This window comes from Tursiops truncatus, chromosome 17 (genome assembly GCF_011762595.2).
Source record: "Tursiops truncatus isolate mTurTru1 chromosome 17, mTurTru1.mat.Y, whole genome shotgun sequence".
Classification (NCBI taxonomy): domain Eukaryota; kingdom Metazoa; phylum Chordata; class Mammalia; order Artiodactyla; family Delphinidae; genus Tursiops; species Tursiops truncatus.
In genome coordinates, this window is record NC_047050.1 from 14204251 (window position 1) to 14227507 (window position 23257).

Sequence of the window (23257 nt, forward strand, 5' to 3'; positions counted from 1 at the left end):
TACCATAAGCTTGGAGGCTTAAAACAACAGAAATCTATTCTCTCAAAGTTCTGAAAATCAGAAGTATGAAATCAAGGTGTTGGCAGGGCCGTACTCCCTCTGAAGGCTCTACCAAAGAATCCTGCTTTGCTTCTTCCAGTTCCTGGGGGCTCCAAAGTTTCCTTGACATATGGCTGCACCGTTCCAGAATCTGCTTTCCAGTATCCAGTATGGCCTTCTCCTCTGTCTGTGTCCTCCCCTCTTTTTCTAAGGAAACTGTCATTGAATTTAGGGACAGGATGTTCTCATCCCAAGATCCTTCACCGAATGATACTTGTAAAGATCCTTTTTTCCAAGTAAGGTCACACTCACAGGGTTGGAGTGTTAGGACACAGACATATCGTTTTGGTGGTCACCATTCAACCCGCTAAGGCTATTATCAAGTAATGGGGTTGAAGTTCAAGGTCTTTGCTCTCCAAACCAGCCCAATACAGGAAGTCCCCTACATATGAACAAGTTCCATTCGGAGTGCACATTCGTAAGTCCAATTTGTTCATAAATCCAACAAAGTTAGCCTAGGTACCCAACTAAAACAATCGGCTATATATAGTACTCTACTATAGGTTTACTATAGGTTTATAATACTTTTCACACAAATAATACATAAAAAAACAAAAAATAATCATGAGTTAGCTACCATCACTTTCTAAATAAAATATGATAAACAGGGGTGGGGGGAAAAGGCCATTAAAATCATGTAGCGAATGGAGAACTGAGTTTAAAAGGCTGGTTTTCTGTATACTTCAAAAATAATAATTTATAGCTTACCTGGTGGCGCAGTGGTTGAGAGTCTGCCTGCCGATGCAGGGGACACGGGTTTGTGCCCCGGTCCGCGAGGATCTTACATGCCGCAGAGCAGCTGGGCCCGTGAGCCACGGCCGCTGGGCCTGTGTGTCCGGAGCCTGTGCTTCGCAGCGGGAGAGACTGCAGCAGTGAGAGGCCCGCGTACTGCCAAAAAAAACACACACACACACACACAAAAATAATAATAATTTATAAAAAAATATATAAATGCCCCCTCTTTTTCCTTGTATTAGACCTAGATTCTCCTTAGAATAATGACACTGTAGGAACATCTATTCCTAATATCATCTGAATATTCTGCAGAAGTTTTATTGTAAGTACAAATTGACCCTTAAACAGTTTGGGAATTCAGGACGCCTACACACACACACACACACACACACACACACAAAACCTAAAAAAAACAAAAAACAAAAAATGAACATTTTTAATCTTACAGTACAGTACCTTGAAAAGTACAGTAGTACAGTACAACAGCTGGCACACAGGGGCTGGCATCGAGTGATGGAGCAAGAAGAATTACTGAGTGGAGGGGGGAGAGGAGGTGGGAGACGGTAGAGCTGAAGGATTGTGAGCAGTAGGAGACAAGGGCAAGCTGCAATTTCACTCACACCTGACGCTGATGGAATGCACGTTCGCATCTTTGCAAGTTCACAATTTGAAGGTTCATATGTAGGGGACTTACTGTATAGGGCTTCTCAAAGACCAAGGAGGGGGAGGGCAAGTGAGGGTGGAGGGTTGCAAATTAAGGGAACTTCCATACGTTCCAAATTAAGGGAACTTTCAGCTTAGGATGGTTGAAACCTTCACTTGACCCTGACTGCTGGGGAAGTATCCCAGTAATGACTGATATTTAATTTCTTGCCAGCCCAAGAGGATGGGGGCTTGTAACAAATTAAATTTGATTTATTTAAAGGTAAGATGACATATCTTTTACCCACTATCATGGAATAAAATTTATACGCACAACTACAGAGGACTAATGTAGAAGGCTAGCTCACTTTTTATTCTTTCCCAGGGAAACCTGGTGTTTAAAGATTAAAGTTCACACCATGTTTCACAGGTGCTCCAAGCAGCTAAATACTTTTGCCAGCCTTAGTAAAAGAGCTACTCTGGGGTGACGGGAAAACAGAGCCTTTCAAGTCGGGAAGAATTCTCAATTTTCTGAGGAACATGGAGGCTTAAATTAATCAACTGAAAGACCTCTAGTCTGGGAATTGAGGTCCCTAGTTATCCAGGAACTTTGCTACATGATCCGGGTTAAATTTCTTAGCCTTGGGACCTCAAAGTTTCTTCATCTGTAAGGTAAGATGATTAGAGTAAATAACTCTAAGAGTTTACAATTTGCTTAAAATTTTTACTCAGAAAAGTTTTTATGGCTTGCCAGTTTCACTAAGCAATAAGATCTTGGTGAAAAACTATTATCTTTAAATATTCATTTTTCATTGCATTATATCATATTCTACTTCATTTTTATGAATAAACTTCAAAAAGAAATTTTCTCTAGAAATGCTCCAAAAACTTGAAAGTGATTTTGGTTACATCAATTTTACTCTGCTACTAAATGAATTAAAAGAATTAAAATTATTTTAATATCTTTTGGGAAGCTTCAATCCTAATTTATCTCCTAAAATCACAGGAAAATTGGTAATGCTACAATTCATCCCAATAAATCATTTTCAGGGATAGGAACTCCCACTTCTGGGAAGTCTGACTACATCATTCATGATTCAGTTGTAACTTACTAAAGTATTTGCATAAGAAATGGCAGAGGATTTCTGAATTTCTATTGTAATGCATTCAAATGCCGTCATGTTTTGCCCAAGTCGCTTATAAATATCTTTTGAGGAGAGAAGATACCTTGAATGGATCAGTATTCATTAATATCAACTTCTCATATTTGAGACTATAAATCATGATTTCACTGAAGCCAGGTCACTAATTTCAGAAACGGTTCCTATTCCTTCTCAACACCACTGGAAAGAAGTACTTAGCTGAGTGGTCATGTTTCACCCATGAACACTACACCCACCATCACACTGTAGGCACTTACAAGATAGGGATTTAATAAAAGTGATCGCTAGGACAGAAAATACATAAACATTTAATCAGCAGGTAACATTTTGTGAATAAAAACTCCACCTCCTCATTTTCTCTGGATGCATTCAGAACTTCAAAACTCAGTCTGAGGGAAGTGAAAAAGAATGGGACAGCAAGAACAGGGAGGGCTTCCCTACAGGGAGGGCTTCCCTGATGGCGCAGTGGTTGAGAGTCTGCCTGTCGTTGCAGGGGACACGGGTTCGTGCCCTGGTCCGGGAAGATCCCACATGCCGCGGAGTGGCTGGGCCCGTGAGCCAGGACCGCTGAGCCTGCGCGTCTGGAGCCTGTGCTCCGCAACGGGAGAGGCCGCAGCAGTGAGAAGCCCGCGTACCGCAAAGAACAGGGAATATTTTTAATCCTAGGAACCACTTCGAACAAGTGCCTTCATTACAAATGTGAGGGGCGTCACCAGCTCAGACTGCAAACACTCGGGGTCCCCAGCAATAAAGAAAATTAACAAGGAAAAATAACTTCTTATTTCCTAGTAACCAATTTTTTCTACTTATCTCACAGGTGACATTTATAATTTTACCACCATCTTTTTAAATCTTAATCTACTACTTTGTTCAGTGTCTACCTTGATTATCCTATGAACTTCCTTCAAATTAACCTCCTACAAACCCCTCACCACCCTTTAGGCTCCACTTCCCCCACAAGAGGAAAGAGGTGAAGTTTTCACTCCCGGTTCATTTCCTTACCAGTTTTGTTGTCTAGCTATACAATTCCTACTTACGTCTGCAAGGCAAAAAAAAAAAAAAAGTTATCATAATCTACGGGTTGGATGCATGATAAAACCTCTGCAGACTGATTCTTCTTTCCTTTACAGAATATACATCCCCTGGGGTAAGATTCACCTTTTTATATCTAAAGCAACATCACAAGGATAGGAAGTTAGAAATCATGCCATAACTCATAGCTTTGTTCAGATATACTTTGAAACGTAATCCTCTGCCTTTGACAACTTACAATCTCCCTGTGGGAGACAGCATGCCTCCATCCAAAGTAGATGTGCAGGAGTGTGTCTGATACAGGAAATGAAGGTGAGGGAGGAAGCAGAGAGTGTTGGCACGGTTAGAGAATGCTTCATGCAGAACACAGGCTCACAGTGACTCAGGAAGAATAAGTGAGACTCAGATATGGTCTTGAGAGATCTCTCTCTCTCTCATGAGACTGGCCAGTAGTAGGATTTAGTAGGAACAATGTAGGCTGTCACCCAGACCTAAATTCTAAGATACCCTCTGCCACTCTCTGTGTGACTTTTGCCAAATCACCATATCATTTTGAGCATCAACTTCATCTGTTAAGTGTAAACTACTACAATGGAATACTATTCAGCCATAAAAAATAATGCCATTTGCTGCAACATGGATGCAACTAGAGATGATCATACTAAGTGAAGTAAGTCAGAAAGAGAAAGACAAATACCATACGATATCACTTATATGTGGAATCTAAAATATGACACAAATGAACCTATCTATAAATCAGAAACAGACTCACAGACACAGAGATCAGACTTGTGGTTGCCAAGGGGGAATGGGGGAGGGAGAGGGATGGAGTGGGAATTTGGAGTTGGTAGATGCAAACTACTACATTTAGAATGGATAAATGATGAGGTCCTATGGTATAGCACAGGGAACTCTATCCAATCTCCTGGGATAAATCATTATGGAAAAGAATATTTTGAAAAGAATGTTTAAAACATAAATAAGTAAAATAAAATCCAGGTGATGCACTTCACTCCCAGTATTACTTGGTCTTTCTGTGACTTTTGACATTGTTATACCAAAAAGACGAATCTCCTGCTTGGAATATTCTTTACTGTTGGTTTTTGAGATACTGCTGATTTCTCAATTTCTTTCTGGTTCTTAGATGGTGTCTTCTCTTTCCCTTAAAGATCAGAGTTTTCCAAAATTCTTCTTGTAACTCCTTTTTTTTTTAAATTCCCAGCGTAATCTCATCCTTACCCACGGATTTAAATAGCATCTCTAGTTATGGTCCCCAGATTCCTAGCCCTGATTTAGTCCTCTCTCCTCCATCCACATTTATATATAATTCTTACTGGGCATTTCCACCTGCATGTTCCTCAAGCACTTTAACTCAACGTATTCAAAATAAAACTCATCTTTTACTCCAAATCTTCTTCTCCTCATGTATTCCCTAGCTCCATAAATGGTGCCACGATTTACTCAATTGATTACTTGTTTTCAGAGGTCCCAAGGACCACCCTCAGCTTCAGTGATTCGAGAGAGAGGCTCATAGAAGTTGGAAAAGCTGTTATGCTCACTGTTTATTGTAGTTTAAAGTAGTGAAAGAATATGGATGAAAATCCTCGAAGGTAAAAGACACACAGAGCAGAGACCAGGAGAGACCAGGCATGAGCTTCCAACTGGTCTTTACCAGGGAAGTGTTAACACACAGCACTTAATTCTCTTGGTGATGTTGTGTGACAACACACATAAGGTATTACCCACCAGGGAGGCTCCCGAGCATTTCTGTCCACGATTTTTGTAGGCTGGTCACATAGGCTGAGTGCCCACATAGCTGATCTTAGTTACTTAGCGTCTGTTCCCTCCAGAGCTCAAGCTGATGTACTACACACCCCAAGGCTCCCACCATAAATCAGGCTGTTACCATAAACTATCTAGCATGGCCCAAAGCTTCAGGTAAACAAAGATGTTCTTAACAGTCAAGATAGTCCGAGGGCTTAGAGGTTATCTCCCAGGGGATAGGCAAGGGCCAAACTTTTCTTTAGAACACGCAGAGTTTGAACAATTCAGATCTGGTGAATTCATCCTTTACTGCACACTATTCCAGCCCAACACTTACTGGGTCAATAATCCCTCCCTGCCCCTCGGCATCCGTATCCAACTGGCCTCTAAGTTCTGCTGATTCTGCCCATATTTACCCATATCTCCACACCTTTATCTTCATCCCCAGTGATTTCTACCCCAAGCCCGAACTAATTAGCTGTCAAAACATATTCATTTTTTGTGTAAAGGTCACCCAATTTCATCATTTTTTGCGTAAAGGTCACCCAATTTCATCATTTTTTTTCTTTCTCTCCTCTTCTGCCTTAGCTTTGAACTTCATCACGTCTTATATTGCCCCTGCTCTGCATCCCCCCAATCATCTTCCATATTACTTTCGGAATGATTCCTATAAAATAGAAATTTGGCTGGGTCGTTCTGCTACTCAAAGCCTATAAAGTGAGTATTCGTAGCTCCATTTTGTCCACATTCCTTAGCACAGCCCTGGATGATATGACTGCCAATCACCTCTCCAGACCCACTGCCTACTGTGTTCTGGACTGACTACTACAATGCTTCTTTCTCTGCATACCTTTGCATATTCTGTTCTCTCGAATCTGAATTTGCTTTTCCTCCTACAGTCGCCTCAACATCCACTCAAATTATTTGCCAGGAGAAATTCCACTTTTCTAGGTGAATCAACTCAGGTGACAGTTGCTTTTTGAATGTCTTACCTGCCTTTAAAGTTGGGTCAGGTATCTTTTCTCTGGGCCTTGGAAGCATTCTGTTCATGCCTCAGTCATTCCACATCTCACCTTGTTTCACTCATCTATCTACTTCTCTATCTCCCTCACTGGACTGGGAGACCTTCAGTGGCATTGACTGATGTGTGTTTCTAATTGGCCTCCCTGAAACTCAGTGGATGGCCCTCACAATGCATGAAGGAGACAGATTTCTGAAGAGTTGGCATAACTCAAAACTACCATAATAACCAAAGTAATCTTAACAAAGAATGACAGGTATCTTTGTTTCCAGACAAGGTGTCAGTAGCATAAATACATTTTACCAACCCCTTAACTTTTGTAAATATACAATATTTTGAAGAATTTTTAATTTGGGAGAACTTGCATCATTTCAATTTTGCATAAAGTGGAAATTTAATATGTATATCATATCATTTCAAATTTACGTCATTTAAATTCACAGTAAATGCAATGCCCACATCCAGCACCTTATTTATAATATGTTCTTGGTGTTTATTTCCTTCCCAACCAGTCCTCCTCCTATCTATCATTATATTTTGTTTACTTTCTTAATCATTTCCTTATTTATCACCATAGTCATCACCAGTATTATTCCCTGAGATTATATGAAAATGAAAGATATATCCAATTTTTCCAAAAAACATAATGGCAGGAATACAGGCAAAAACATTCCATATTTCACACTTTTAAGAAACTGGCTATTCGTCTCTCACTTATTCTGGATGGTTTAGTTTGCAATAATCATCAGAGACTATGCTTTTAAATTCCATAACGAGCCATGTGTATCTGATACCATAGAGAATATGAAATATAATCTCAGTCAGATCCCATGGTTACGTAATCTAATCCAGAAAAAAAGCCATATCTAAAAAGTGGGTTTAAAGAGCTTTGAGATTCCTAGCACTTTTGCATTATTTTTACTGGTTGTGGTGTCTAGAGCTGTTGCAATGTATTGTAGCGATGTTTGTAATTTAAAAAATAACAATAACTTTTTATCATCGAGAACCTAGAAATGTAAAGATCTCTTCCCTGAAGCCTGAAAACTTTCATTTGCATTATAGCCTCTTAAAAAAAGGAAGGATTCTGTTTTATCTTTATTGGCTGTCTGGCAGAGCAGCAGTAATAAAAACTGGAACAAAGAAAAAAGGCTTTTTTTTTTTTTTTTACTTTTTAGCATATAGATTAGTATTAATTACCATGTAATGAGCTGAAAATTCCTGCCAAGAAGCTGAGGTTTGTGGTTCCTTTAATGAGTATTTTCTTCCCACTGGATGAAGTAAAATTTTTTAAGTGTTAGGGATTTGCACTTGGAAAACATCTCTAAGCTATTTATATAAGCAAGTCAATAGGAAAGGCACATTTTCCATTTATAGCCTTTGTAATGCATTCATGGGCCTGACGTTTCTGGCAGTGTGTTGCTTTGAGTGGTGGCTCTGAGTCGTGGCACCCGGCGGACTTCAATGCAGCAAGAGTGAGACCAGCAGCCTCCACCACCCAGACTCAAGCTTCCCCAAGCCAGCCTGGGCTGGCTGTGGCCTCACCGATGTTGAATTCTCAGATCTCATTTATTTTCCAAACTGAGAGAAATCACAAAAGTGTGCTTTGTTACTCTCCCCTCTGAAATGGATTTAGCCTATGACAGGTACCGCAACCATTGAGGGACGCTAGAAAAAAGATGTCACCGATGACATCGTTTTTGGTTTTGTCCTAATTAAAATGCTTTTGGACAGTTTGCCACCATGGCTATCTCTGAGAATATTTTTGAGGCAGAGGAGTCTACACAGAAACAGACATAAACAAAATTTGTTTTTTGGCCAAGAAAATGCACCTCAGCCAGTTCTGCTGTGGGACATGTGATGACGAATGCCCAGTTTCTGTGCTCTGAATCCATCCACAATTGCACTCACTGCTCCAAGCCAAAGACCGGGACACCCTGCAGATCCCTGCCTGGGAGATGCAGGGCACCTCAAATGGGCAGCTTTGTCCTGGCCAAAACCTGCCCTGCAGACTGAGATTCTGGCTGTACCCTACCCTCCACCCCGCTTCTTCCCTCTCTTTCCGGTGCTCTCCTCACCACCCCTGGCTCCCTCCCCTTTTGTTCCTTCACTGACCTTCCGCCCCAATAACTCTCTTACATGTCCAATCCTGTCTTGATGTCTGCTTCTATGAGAGCTCAGATTCGTATAGCTCTTGTTATCAATTGGGACTATATCACCTTAAGTATATTAGAAAACCCAAAAGAGCACTGTCTCAAAGATCATCAGATTTTATTTCTCTCAAGTCCAGTGGTAGAAAGTCCTGGTATAACCAAGGAGTCATCATTTTGCTTCACCATCCTAATTAATGCTGGCTTTCATCCACAAGGTCACCTCATGGAACAAAACGGCTGCTAGAGCTCCAATCATCTCATCTGCTCCAGGCAGCAGGAAAAAGAAATGGCAGAAGGACCAAAATGGTATGCCTCCTAATGATCCAGTTCTCTTTAAGAGCCTTCTTAGAAGTTCCACACACTTCCCTTTTTTATTTCATTGGCTAGAACATAATCATACGTAGCTGCAAGGGAGGCTACAAATACTAAAATGCATTTTACATCCAGAACAGCACTGAATGTTCTATTACATTGGATGTAATAGAACTGGATGTTCTATTACTGGATGTTCTATTACTAAAGAAAAATGAAAGCATGGATATTTGTGGCAATTCTCAGTCTCCTCCACCCTACTCTCCTTCTTCATTTCATGTAGATGTTGAGAGACAGGATGATGTCTGGATCTCTGAGGAGTCCTGACCATGAACCTTATGCATCTTTGCCCAAGAGGTAGGACAATGACCCTGTAATCCCTTTCTTCCTTAATTCTTCACAGACCTAGACTCAGGATTTTAGGGCATAAGTGAGCCTTTAATCATCCTAACTGAAGATAAATATACATTCTATGTGTCTTCAAAATTACAACATAGTGGTTTAAAATGAATGAACTTGGATGTCAGATATAATTAGAACCAAATCCCAGCTCTTTTGTTGACTAATGGTGTGAACTAATGACCAAGAAATTAAGCCTTTCTGACACATACTTAGTGCTCAATAAACGAGAGTGAGCTATTGGCTTGATATTTTCACATGAGGTAAGGACTGAACACTTAAAAAATGGGGTAGGGTGTAAAAAATAATAATAATCTAAATCTCTTTGGTTTTTAACTTAACTCATCCTAAACTTCACACCCTAAAACATCAAACTTGTCTCTCTTTTAAGTTACAGGCACCCTTCCTAACACTTCTGTTTTAAATATTTCCAGTCTTAGTCTCTTCAATAGGTGGTGCTGGGAAAACTGGATAGTTACACGTAAAAGAACGAAATCTAACACCATACACAAAAATAAACCCAAAATGGATTAAAGACCTACTCTAAAACTCTTAGAAGCAAACATAGGCGGAACACTCTTCGACATAAATCGCAGCAATGTCTTTTTGGATCCACCTCCTAGAGTAATGAAAATAAAAACAAAAATAAACAAATGGGACCTAATTAAACTTAAAAGCTTTGGCAGGGCTTCCCTGGTGGCACAGTGGTTGAGAGTCCGCCTGCCGATGCAAGGGACACGGGTTCGTGCCTTGGTCCGGGAGGATCCCACATGTCGTGGAGCGGCTAGGCCCGTGAGCCATGGCCTCTGAGCCTGCGCATCCGGAGCCTGTGCTCCGCAACGGGAGAGGCCACAGCAGTGAGAGGCCCGCGTAACGCAAAAAAAAAAAAAAAAAAGCTTCGGCACAGCAAAGGAAACCATAAACAAAATGAAAAGACAACCCACATAGTGGGAGAAAATATTTGCAACTAAGCGACCGACAAGGGATTAACCACCAAAATACACAAACAGGTCATGTCAAAAAACAACCTATATCAAAAAAACAACCTAATCAAAAAATGGGCAGAAGATCTAAATAGACATTTCTCCAAAGAAGACATACAGATGGCCAAAAAGTACAGGAAAATATGCTCAACATTGCTAATTATTAGAGAACTGTAAATCAAAGCTATAATGAGGTATCACCTCACACCAGTCAGAATGGCCATCATCAAAAAGTCAACAAACATTAAATGCTGGAGAGGGTGTTGAGAAAAGGGAACCGTCTTGCACTGTTGGTGGGAATGTAAATTGATACAGACACAATGTAGAACAGTATGGAGGTTTAGTTTAAAAAACTAAAAATAGAACTACCCTATGATCCAGCAATCCCATTCCTGGGCATATATCCAGAGAAAACCATAATCCGAAAGCATACATGCACCCCAATGTTCACTGCAGCACTATTTACATTAGCCAAGACATGGAAGCAACCTAAATGTCCATCAACAGAAGAATGGATAAAGAAGATGTGGCACATATATACAACGGAATATTACCCAGCCATAAAAAAGAATGAAATAATGCCACTTGCAGCAACATGGATGGACCTAGAAATTATCATACTAAGTGAAGTAAGTCAGACAGAGAAAGACCAATATTATATGATATCACTTATATGTGGAATCTAAAAAAAAATAATACAAATGAACCTATTTACAAAACAGAAACAGACTCACAAACTTCAAAACAAACTTATGGTTGTCAAAGAGGAAATGGCGGGGGAGGCATAAATTGGGAGTTGGGGATTAACATATACACATTACTATATGTAGAATAGATAATCAACAAGGACTACTGTATAGCACAGGGAACTCTATTCAATATTCTGTAGTTACCTATATGGGAAAAGGATCTGAAAAAGAATGGATATATGTAAAATTGAATCACTTTGCTGTACACCTGAAACTAACACAACATTGTAGATCAACTAGACTCCAATATAAAATAAAAATTAAATAAAAAAAATTTCCAGTGTTCTTTTTATCTTTTTTCTAGGTTTGTTCTATCAGTCTCTCCCTGAGTTTTGGTTTTTTCTGAGCCTTTTTTCCTGCCTTTTTTTTTTCTCTTTTTCTAGGTTCCCTGACCTTCTAGGATGTTCACCATGTACCCTTTCGAACCTCCACTAACACTGCCGTGCGTTCTTTTTTTTTTAATTAATTAATGAATTAGTTTTGTCTGCCTTGGGTCTTCGTTGCTGCACACCGGCTTTCTCTGGTTGCAGTGAGCGGGGCTACTCTTCGTTGCGGTGCGCAGGCTTCTCATTGTGGTGGCGTCTCTTGTTGCGGAACACGGGCCCTAGGCACGTGGGCGTCAGTAGTTGCAGCATACGAGCTCAGTAGTTGTGGCGCACAAGCTCTAGGGTGTGCGGGCTTCAGTAGTTGTGGCTCGAGGGCTCTAGAGTGCCATACATTCTTGAATTCCTCCTGGCACCTCACCCCAGTGCCCTAATGTGGTACCACATGTTCACTCAGTTTCCAGACCTTCCTGCAACCTGCAGCTTTAGAACCACCAGCAAATGGCATTTAGTAAGCATCTAATCCCAGCATATTTTTAATCATTTCAACACACTGAGACTAGAAACACAACTTCAGCCAACTAATTCAGATGATGTAAACCCACAGAGTCCTTAGCTAATTTGAACTTAATTATAGATTAGTTAATGAAGAGATTAGAAAATCTCCTCAGTCATCTAAGCAGCAGAAGTTTCTTTCAAAATCATATAAAATAATCTTAATAACGTCTAGGCTTGTAGGTGGAATGTGTACAACATTGCATACGTTAATGAAATAAGATAACTCAAAATACTATGCTAATTTAGACACCTATGGCTAAAATATTTTTTTAATTTCTTATTTATAAGTATGTATTTCCTCTTTTGCTACCGCTAAACCCTGCTGATCATCACTTGCGAACATGTTGGATCAATTCGAAAGGTTTCTCCTAATCTTTTTTCTCCTAATCCCCTCATGAAGAAATTATATCAGAAATAAACAGTACAGTATTATAGTTTTTGCCTCCCTATAAAGTTGAAATAATTTTTCATCCCGAGATAGCTCTCTAGGTTCCTATACTTATTACCTGTGTGGCGTAGGACAAGTTGTTTGACTTTCTAGCACTTAATCACCTCACTTGTCAAGAGGAGTTAACTACCTGTTAGGATTGTGGTAAGGATCAGAGACAATTGATATGAAACACTAAGCCCAGGGCCTCCCACATAACAGGCACTCAATAAAAAACAGCTGTGATGGTGATGGTGATGGTGATGGTGATGGTGATGGTGATGGAGATGATGGCCATTAGGAGACTGAGGAGATGAAGGGAATTGAGAAGAGGATGTACAGTCGAGCCTTGAACAACACGGGGTTGAACTGCTCAGGTCCACTTATACGCAGATTTTTTTCAGTAAATATGTACTACACAATGCAAGGTTGGTTGAATCTCTGGACATGGAACCTCAGATATGGAGGACCAACTATAAGCTATATGTGGACTGCACGGGGGTCCATGCCCCTAACCTCTACATTGCTCAAGGGTCAGCTGTATTCATTTTCTGTTGCTACAGTAGCAAATTGCCACAGACTTAGTGGTCAGAAGTTTGTGGGCTCAGATGTCAGCAGAGCTGTGCTCCTTCTGGAAGTGTTAGGGGAAAATCTGTTTCCTTGCCTTTTCTGGCTTCTCAAGGCCACCTGCATACCTTGGCTCATGGATTCCCCCCAATCTTCAGAGCCACCAACAGTATCCTTCTGGGGCTTCAAATGTCACTTTCCACTTCTTCCATCTCATCTCTGACTTACTGTTCTGCCCTCCTCTTCCACTTTTAAAGGCCCTTCCAATTATATTGGAGGCACCAGGTTATCCCTGTATCTTAAGGTCCTTAACTTTCATTCCATCTGCAAGGTTCCTACTGCCATGTAAGGCAACATACTTACAGATTCTAAGGATTAGGGTGTGGACATCTTTGGGCGGCCATTGTTCTGTCTACACAGGTAAAGAAAAATATCAGTCATAATAGAAATAATTTCTAAATTTAGACACTACATTCCAAAGGATCCAGCCTATCTCAGTGCTTAAAGAGAAATAAAAGTTTACATGACCTAGTCAACTTGATGTAATAGAAAGAGCACTGACATCAGTGTCATCTCTACAACCCTGTATCAGTTATTAAATCATTTTAGATTTCTGGTTGCTCATCAAACAAGAAAGTGAGTTTAATGATATAAAAAGTTGATTTATCCAGTTAGAATAAATTTAGCAGGCAAGAAAGAATCTCCTGAATCTTTCCATAAATTACAATGACACTGTCTCACCAAGACTAAAGATGAATATGGGATTGTACCTGTGGTCTATGGCCCACGTGGAGAATTATAATGAGGATGAAGCCCTGGTTTATTTTTAATGGAACAGAATTCCACTGAAAGACAAGCACGTGTTGTCAGCTTCTTAGCATCAAATTCTCCTGCTGTGAGCAGTCTTCCTTTTGAAAGAGCAGGAAAGCCAAGCAAAGCAGAGTACAGAGCTAAACCTGAGAAGACAAGAGCCATTATCTGCACTAATCTATTACTCCTGGGTATAGGAACACATTAACATCTGTAAAAATATGATTGCAGTCCCTCTTAGGTAATTTCTGAGTATAAAACTATCCTGTGTGGAGGGTGGGTTTTTAGAATTTTGTCCAGTCTCTCCTAATTCTCCATTTCTCTTTTTTGTAGCTTTTCCAAAATTGATGTTTTCTGTAGCCACTGTTTTAGATAGGAGTCACCAATAGTAAATGCAGTACAAAATGTTGGTTTATTTATGACGGGGCAACTACTATTTTTCAATCAGCTAGCTTCTGAATGGTGTTTTTAAACAAGAGTATTTATCATCAACTAATTCAAAGTGATCTCTTCCTATTTATGTGCCCTTTGTAATCATGAGAATTTAATCCATCTTGAAAATTGCCAGGTAATATAAAATAGTCTCATTCACTACCTTAATGAGACATGCCTTTACTTAAGATTTCACCAATATTCATTGATCATCTTATCTATATTCTTCATTAGGTTAAAGATTAGAAATATAAAGATGACTAGTACATAGATTTTGATTTCAAGAATCCTAGAGTCTATTAGGAGAAAAGACAAGTAAAATAATAATAACAATAATCATTATTGTTACTGTTATTATTATGCAAGAGATAGCTGCCATCATAATAACATCTACACAACGCAAAGATAGCTCATGAATAGAGTAGGGAAGTAGAAGGGCGTGAGAGAAGCTTCAAAGAAGTGGTCATATATAAGTGAGTTTTACACAAAATTAACACTGTGTGCACAAAGAAGAGAAAGAACATGCATGTGTTTAAAAATTCCTTCTTTGTAAAATACCAGAGTACATTAATTTACTTCTTCACATTTTTTTGACATTCACCAGAAGTTATGTTCCCATATATGTAAATTGCTAGAATTGCAAGTTACTTCTACTGGTGATAATTCCAAAAAGAGAACTGAAGTTTGGAAAATGATAAATTATATGGTGGAGGAATAGACATTTTACATGAAAACCTTAGGATGCATAAAAGAAAATAAGAAAAAAATCTTGCACTTAAGTCCAATGTTTTATATGGGGTGAGGTGGTAGCTGTGTAGAAGGAAGCTGACAGAGGCAATGCCCATGGAGACTGAAAGTGGTATAAGGAAGGAAAGAAGGATGGGTGATGGGGAGAGATATGAATACTCCGGAATCATAAAGTCTGAAAACTATTCAACATTTAGATAGAGGACTAGACTCAGGGAAAAGAATACATCTTAATATGTACATTATTCACAAAAGAAAAATTTATAAGCAACTCATTAAAGCTGTTAAGACAGGAATTTTGTAAAACACTCACTTCCTATCCAATTTTTAACTATAAAGCATAATTTTATCCAAGCTTATTTTTATAAACAAAAATAGGCGCAGAAAAGCATTCTGAACTAAATTAATTTATAAATGTAAACCCTACAATATATTAAACATATTTAATCAACCAAGTTGAAATCATTCTAAGAGGAAAAGATACAGTATCTGGCTTTGATAGTCAACAGATGGCAGGATATTTTTATGATACTGTTTTCATAAAGCCCAAGTATGAATTACTAATCTATTTGTCTTGGAGGGAAATAGATGAATAGTTGAGTATGTTATAAGAGTTGACAGGGCTCTGGTCTAAGCATACTTATCATGTAAAGACCAAGATGGAAATAATTCTACATTGGAAGATCTGCTTTGTGTTGGGTAGTTACATGAATTCCTTCTCTGCTTTGTATATCAGCTTCTTAATTACCATGCTGAATTCCTGGCAACCCAAGCTATTTTGTCTTTTTTATATTACCTAGAACAAGAATTATATGGTGAACTTTTTCATTTTTAAATTACACCTTAGTGTAATTTAACAAAATTAACCTGACCAGTCCTATTTTTCCTACAATGTTCCATCATTTTATTGACATCCTTCTTTTCACTAATCAAGATTTTTTTTCAAGTTTAAAGTCCATCTTTCTAAGAGGTAAACGATTAAGCCACTTTAGTGACATACATACACACACACACACACACACACACATACACACACACACACACATAAACAAACACGCAACTTCCTTATTTTTTTTATCCAGAAAGATTTCATTTTCTTAATTGGATCAATGCTTATAACATAAAATCTGCTCTAGTAATGAGGAAAAGAAGAAACAGATTAAGAGCATTATATCAATTTAGACTAAGAAAAGAGATACTTATGTCACAATGTGGTGCCCAAACTCAAAACTTCATAGCTTTATTTAGTTATAGGATGAGTATCAAATGGGTAAAACGTACAGTCTCCTCTGAGGGGAAAAAAATCAGGATCTCTCTAAGATTATTTTTTGGTTTAGAAAATTATAGAAAATGACAGCTTCAAGGAGAAGAACAACCTAATAAAATCAGTGTTGCCACTAGACCCAAGCAAGAGAAGTAGGAGTATTTTAGAGGGCTCTGTATATCCCAAACTTACGCACAGAATAAATTTATTAACGGGCACATGCACATCTCTGTCACTCACAAACCAGTGCTCAGAGCACCCATAACCAGTGCTGTATGATGTTTAAGAACCAGCTCACGGTGGTAGGGGGAACCTGATTTGTAGTATGTGCTGATCTTCAAGGTGTAAATACTCCCACCCATCGTGGGTTTCAGACTCCCAATGTGACGTCATTGACCCCAGAACTGGGAAGGATGCCGTTAATGGATTCTCTCAAGCCCATGTGAGCTGGCTCCAGCCCAGCATCGTCTGTGCCTCTGACCATACCCTCCTGTGACTAATACTGCCAAGCTTATCTCTATATCTCTTGCCCTCTGTCTACTAAACAAAAGATGACTCTGTCCAAATGCCATGAAGTTTTCTATGTTGGGTTTCTGATGGTGTCAGAGATAACCTTGACTTAGAGTGTGGGCAAGATTTGAGAGGTAGAAACTTTTAGGTAAGAAAAAGGACAAATTAATTAATTTGTCAAATTCTTCCTCTCTGATAACTCAAATGCAATAGATTCTTGCATAAGGAAATTTCGTAGTTTGAGCAAAAATAACATAAATCAGTGATTTTGCTCAGAAATGAATTATGCATTAAGTTTTAATAATTTTTGAATTGTGTATGTTTTTATTTGATCACTTATCCAACTACCACTAGCCCATCAACAGAACATTTAGTCAAGTACAAGAATAAATTGTCATCATTTTGCCAAATTTCATATTAATCATGTAACATCACACATATATTTTATTTTGTTATATTAAGTCCTATTTGTTAAGGTAGAAAGCTAGAATATACTTTACTTAACAGATTAACAACTTGATTTATAACTTTAAATATTTGGACATTGCTAATTAATTAGCTATGGTATTTATGAAATTGTTTTTCAATATTGTCACATTCAATATTACATTTGCTATACAAAAGGACCACACGTTAATCCTTATCAAGTATTGTGGAAATATGGATTAAAAATTTGGATTTGAATTTTTAAAGCAAGTTTTTCCCCTCACAATAATTAAGCCTAGTTATTGACTATAAATGCAGTCATTTAAGCATTTGCATGGACAATGTTTAGATGTCTGGAACCAGATTAAAGATTTTGAAAGCAGTAAGCAGTATTTTATTTCCTTCAAAGGTTTTCTGAAAGCCCAACTCTTCTCTCTTGAAACATCGTTTTGTCCAAAGATTATGGATTTTCTTAATTGAACCTAAGTCATTCATGAGTGTGCCATAAAACTCAAATTGAATAATTGAACCTCACTCAGTCTTAAATATCTTATTTCAAATAAGAATTAAGGACAGCACATACATATCATACTTATGTTGTAGTTTTTTGGTGTTTTGCAAGACGACACACTGCAGCATATAACACAAGCTGGACCTTCACTAAATGTTTCTTGCCTTCCCCTCTGTAGAATATAGTTTCTACGGCAATCATTTAGAACATTTTTATAGTCTCATGTTACTGTTTAATTAGATTTTGATCCACGGAAGACAGAGACTATGCCTCATTCATTTTTCAATCTCTAACCCTAAACTTGGGGCCAAGTACATTTCCCAGTGTTGGCCAATGTCAACTCCTTAAACGTAAAGGTTACACCATATGTTTTGTGTTGTGAAATGTCAAATCTCAACCTATGTGTAGGCAGAGTAAGTGTTTACCTATGTGATGTGATGTGAAGCAATCCAGTTTTTTAAAAATCCCAATTCCACAATGTCTCACATTCCATCAGTAGAATTTAATCACTTTGAGATTTCCTTGCTTTGGTCTTCTTTTATTACACGGTAATCCTAAGATCTTAAAAAAAAAAAATTTGTTCTCTTTGGGGATCTCAGGGCATAGTGCCAGAGGCTGGTAGAGAACTAAAACTGAGGCAAAGAAGAGATTTTGCTAACATTTTGGGAGAACTAGCTCTAGGGTATTTACACATAATGATTGCAAAGAGTCTGTCCTACAGAACTTGCATAGCTGGTAGTATTGAAATTAAAAAAAAAAAAAAAGATATTACATTTTGGAAGTATTTACCAGTACCTCAAGCCAAAACGACCCTTTCATACTCTTTATTTTTGTTCCCACACTATGACCACTATATGCTACTCCTTCCTTCCAGAGTCATGAAAAGAAGTTAAAGAAAATAACTTCATCCTCACTCATCACACTCACTCTCATCCTGTATCGAGATGCAAATCAAACAGGAAGATGACAAATACAAGCTTTAGAATACCTGCCAGGATCTGGAAAATCACAAAAGTTAAGTGGAAAATGATCAAAATAAATGAAGTTAATGCAAAGCTTCTTTGTCTTGGTGAGGAAGCGGTGGGCGGAGCAGAAAGCTTCGGAAGGGGTGGAGTGGGGGAGGAGATATCCATTAGACACACACGTTACAGGAAAGGCCAACATGTTTAAAATCAGTTAATTTAAGCTCATATATTAAACTGTGCTTGCTTCTTCGTTTTTTAAGTCGTTGATATTGTTTTTCAAGCTATTTAAGGCAGTCATTAAAGACGATCTCTGGTTTACTCTACACAACAAGCCCAAGTTTTAGCAAGGAATTGACACATTAATGTCGTCGAGAGTGGAGTGCCTTCTAACAGGACCACGCTGAGTCCTCTGAATGGAGCTCATCTGGAATGAAAACATGATGCTCGCCATCTAGATTGTGGCTGTCCTGTACACACAGCCTATTTATCAGTTTAGTGTCTGCCCAGGGAACTGTTCTCTTTGTTTTGCTTCCTTGTTAAAGCCTAGTTTTTAGAGATTGTTTCAAGCCCCTAGGCACAGAAAACTTTTAAAAAGCTCCTCTCTGGGGATAACCAGGAGCAGAGATGTAGAACTTGGTGGGATACTTACTCTCAACTTCCTTGCTTGCCTCATAAAAGTAGGTAATCTAGAAGGGCCACTAGGGAATCCTCAGAGGTGGTGGTGTCATTACTTAGTGTAGAATGTTAGATAAAGTGATAAGTATGGATGTAGTGCCTATGTGATTCTCAATGCACTTCCACATACATTGCCTTATTCAGTCCTCACAACAACCCTGTGAGGTATCAAGGCTCTATGTCGCAGAGAAGAAAATAGAGATTTGAAGAAGGGATCTAGCTAAAGCAGTACAACTAATAGGATTCAAGCCTAGCTTCTGCGTTTCCCAGTCTGCACACTTTCTGCCATATTGTGATACCACATGTAGAAAACCCAAGTCATCCTCTAACTTGGGAGCTCCCAGCATCTTTGGCTCCTGGCTTTCTTTTGCATTTTAAAATCAACTTTAAAACCTCTCTTTTATAAATGAACTTATCTACTAAACAGAAACAGACTCACAGACATAGAGAACAGACTTGTGGTTGCCAAGAGGGAATGGAGGTGGGGGAGGGATGGATTGGGAGTTTGGGATTAGCAGATGCAAACTATTATATACAGGATGGATAAACAACAAGGGCCTACTGTATAGCACAGGGAACTATATTCAATATCCTGTGATAAACCATAATGGAAAAGAATATGTAAAAAGAATGTATATATACATGTATAACTGAATCACTTTGCTGTAGAGCAGAAATTAGTATAACATTGAAAATCAACTGTACTTCAATTTAAAAAAAAATTTTTTTTAACCTCTGTTTTGGGTTGGCACAGTGGTTGAGAATCCACCTGCCAACACAGGGGTCACAAGTTCGAGACCTGGTCCAGGAAGATGCCACATGCCGCGGAGCAACGAAGCCTGTGTGCTACAACTACTGAGCCTGCACTCTAGAGCCCACGAGCCACAACTACTGAAGCCCATGCACCTAGAGCCCATGCTCTGCAACAAGAGAAGCCACCACAATGAGAAGCCCGCGCACCGCAACGAAGAGTAGCCACCGCTCACCGCAACTAGAGAAAACCCACGCACAGCAACGAAGACCCAACGCAGCCAAAAGTAAATAAATAAATTTATTTTAAAAATAAAAACCTCTGTTTTATTATTCCATTAGTTGTTCATCTTTTCACTTCCCTGTTTTCATGCCTCTTTCATATTCTTCATCTGAAAAAGTTGTCACCGTATCGAAGAATTCTCTTTGGAAACTAGATTAGTAAACTGAGAAGAGGCATGCAATTATAAATGATCTTTCCATAGTTTATTCTTTGATTTTTCTTTCATTAACAAACTCATGGAACTAAAGAACAGGAGCACTTTTGACCCTTTTCATTGCCTGAGGGGCCCAGAAAGCAGTGGTCCTTCTGTGCAGCCCACAGGTACAGAGAGAAGCGTGGCTGCGCTTTGCACAGGGCAGTCCTGGGTCTGTGCAATTAGTAATAGTGTTCCCTCGCTCTGAAAACTGTGTCAATTTGAACAATAAATTGTTCCCTCAGGACCAAGCATAGCAAACCACCTCGTGGATAGACATTCCTTCTCCTTTACAAAATCCCTCAAAGAACTTGCCGTTGGTAGGGTTCGCTCAGCCTCCTGGTAACACAGATACCTGCTCCTTGGTCTGAAGCTACATTACTATTTCTACTGGAATATGCTTCTTTCAATTTGATTAATTGCAACCATGAAGGGCAGGAGCGCCCATATTATAGAATGGCATGTTTTCCAAAGGTCATTTATATTTGACTTTGGAGGATAGCTATTTTTGCACTGTTTTCTTTAGCAAGAGTATCCAGATTCTATTCCACAAAAGCCCAGAGTCCAATAATATATTAATAGTCTTTGAAAGTTGTTTCTTTATTAAGCTTGGGAAACCCCAAGTTAAACCAGTTTTTTAAATAAATATTTATAAAAGCATTTAATATTTTAATGTGCATTGCACATCTTCGGGGCTGGAGAGGTAGGTTATAGAGGATGTTTACCAGTTGACTTGACCATGGAAGACAGTTGGGAAACCATGGAGTAGGCTTAGGTTAGGACAACGTGAAAATTGTTTTAATAGTGCTTGGCACAGATGTAGAGAACAAATGTATGGACACCAAGGGGGGAAAGTGGCAGGGGAGTGGGTGGTGTGATGAATTGGGAGATTGGGACTGACATGTATACACTGATATGTATAAAATGGATGATTAATAAGAATGTGCTGTATAAAAAATAAATAAAATAAACTTCAAAAAAATAGTGCTTGGCATATTATAATAATTAATAAACAGTTTAATTGATTTTAATTTCCCAACCACACACTAGCTTAGTGATGAGGAATAACAACAAATTAGGTTGAGGAACAGTGTTTTCAACTAAAGTAGAAAACCTGCCCTGTGAATTCCAGCTAGAAAATCTTAGGAAATACTAAGAAATCTTCCCAGAGAGAGAAGTCATCTGTAATCACCACATAAAGAATTAATTGCTTAGCTTTGTATTTAAAAAGATGCTCCTCACAAATTATTCTGCTAATATTAACAGCTATATGTAGGACAGTAATTGACTGAAAGTACTGAGATGTGAAATTCTTTCTTACCTGAAATTCGCAAAGGAAGTCAGAGTCAGAACCTATATAATTTATTGTACGTATATGCACTTGTGTGTCTGTGTGTGTATGTGTGTGTGCATGTGTGTGACAGCTGCCTGTAACTGCTTCAGTTTTGTAGCACTTACCACACTGATTGTTCCTATTTTGCTGTTGTTTCCAACAACTCTAAAATTGATTATTTTTTTTCATCTTGGCATTCCCCAGAACCTCCAACAGTGTCTTCTGCAAAAGCACGTACAGTTGTTTCTCTGTATCCATGAGGAATTGGTTCCAGGATCCCCACAGACACCAAAATCTGAAGATGCGCAAGTCCCTTATATAAAATCGCTAGTATTTCCATATAGCCTAGCACATCGTCCCTTATACTTTAAATCATCTCTAGATTACTTCTAATACCTGATACAATGTAAATGATATGTATATAGTTGTAAATACAATGTATTTTTTTTTTAGTTTTTTAAAAAATTGCTGTGCTGCAAGCCGGATCGTACGTCCCCCACCAGGGATAAGAACCTGTGCCTCCTGCAGTGGAAGCATGGAGTCTTAACCACTGGACCACCAGGGAAGTCCTGTAAGTGCGACGCAAACGCAATGTAAATAGTTGCCAGCATGTGACAAATTCAGATTTTGCTCTTTGGAACTTTCTGGAATTTTTTTCCAATATTTTCCAACTGAGATTGGTTGAATCCACAGATTTGGAACGCTCGGGTACAGAGGGCCAACTGTACCTTAGGTCAGCATGCCAAGAATCTCACAAACATTTTTAAGGCACATAAGGTCCCTCATCCTTGTTGGTCGGTTGTTTTTTAAAAATAGTACCATCTGGTCACAGTTAAAGATGACAAAGAATCTTTACTAAGTGTACAACTAAGTTCTCCTTCTTGTTAGATCTGTTTTTATTCATCTGGTAAGGAAAACTTGTTTATCAGAAATATTTATCACATTGATATCTCAGTTATCTGAGGGTCTTTGCTGTTGTATAGTTTATAGCGAGGTATTTTGCTAAATTTCCTTGGTTCCCAGGAAAATTGTGTCTTGTTCCAAATTAAACTTTACAGCTACAAAGTTAAGAGAACTTTGTTAACATAGATCCTTCTTCAGATTTTAAGTTTTGCTTTTCCATAGAGTAATTCAACATATCATCCTAAGTGAATTAGAACTCTTCGTGTTTAGATATCTAATATATAGTTTCCCTATCCTAGCCTTTTTTTGTCGCAACATCTTATTTCTATTTCCAATGGTTAAGTTTAACTAGCCAAATTTTAATCTTCTAATTACTACCTCACATTATTTTTAGAATGAGGCTAGACATAAATAGGTATATAAATAAACAAAAGAACAGGTAAATATTCTTAAATATTTTTCTTATTAAAACATTCTCCAACCAATTATGCAACTACCCTTGTTTCTCTATCCCAGATATATGATGCATCT

General features: G+C 38.5%; 1 long non-coding RNA gene across 4 annotated transcripts in view; it reads right to left on the reverse strand.

The window, feature by feature from the left end:
- The window catches only part of LOC109548344 (uncharacterized), a 389113-nt gene that overhangs the window by 228907 nt on the left and 136949 nt on the right, over positions 1-23257 (reverse strand). For all 4 annotated transcript variants that reach the window (XR_012327209.1, XR_012327210.1, XR_002174431.3 and 1 more), the window contains exon 3: positions 808-987. This is a non-coding gene — a long non-coding RNA (uncharacterized lncRNA). The remainder of the gene's footprint in view (positions 1-807; positions 988-23257) is intronic.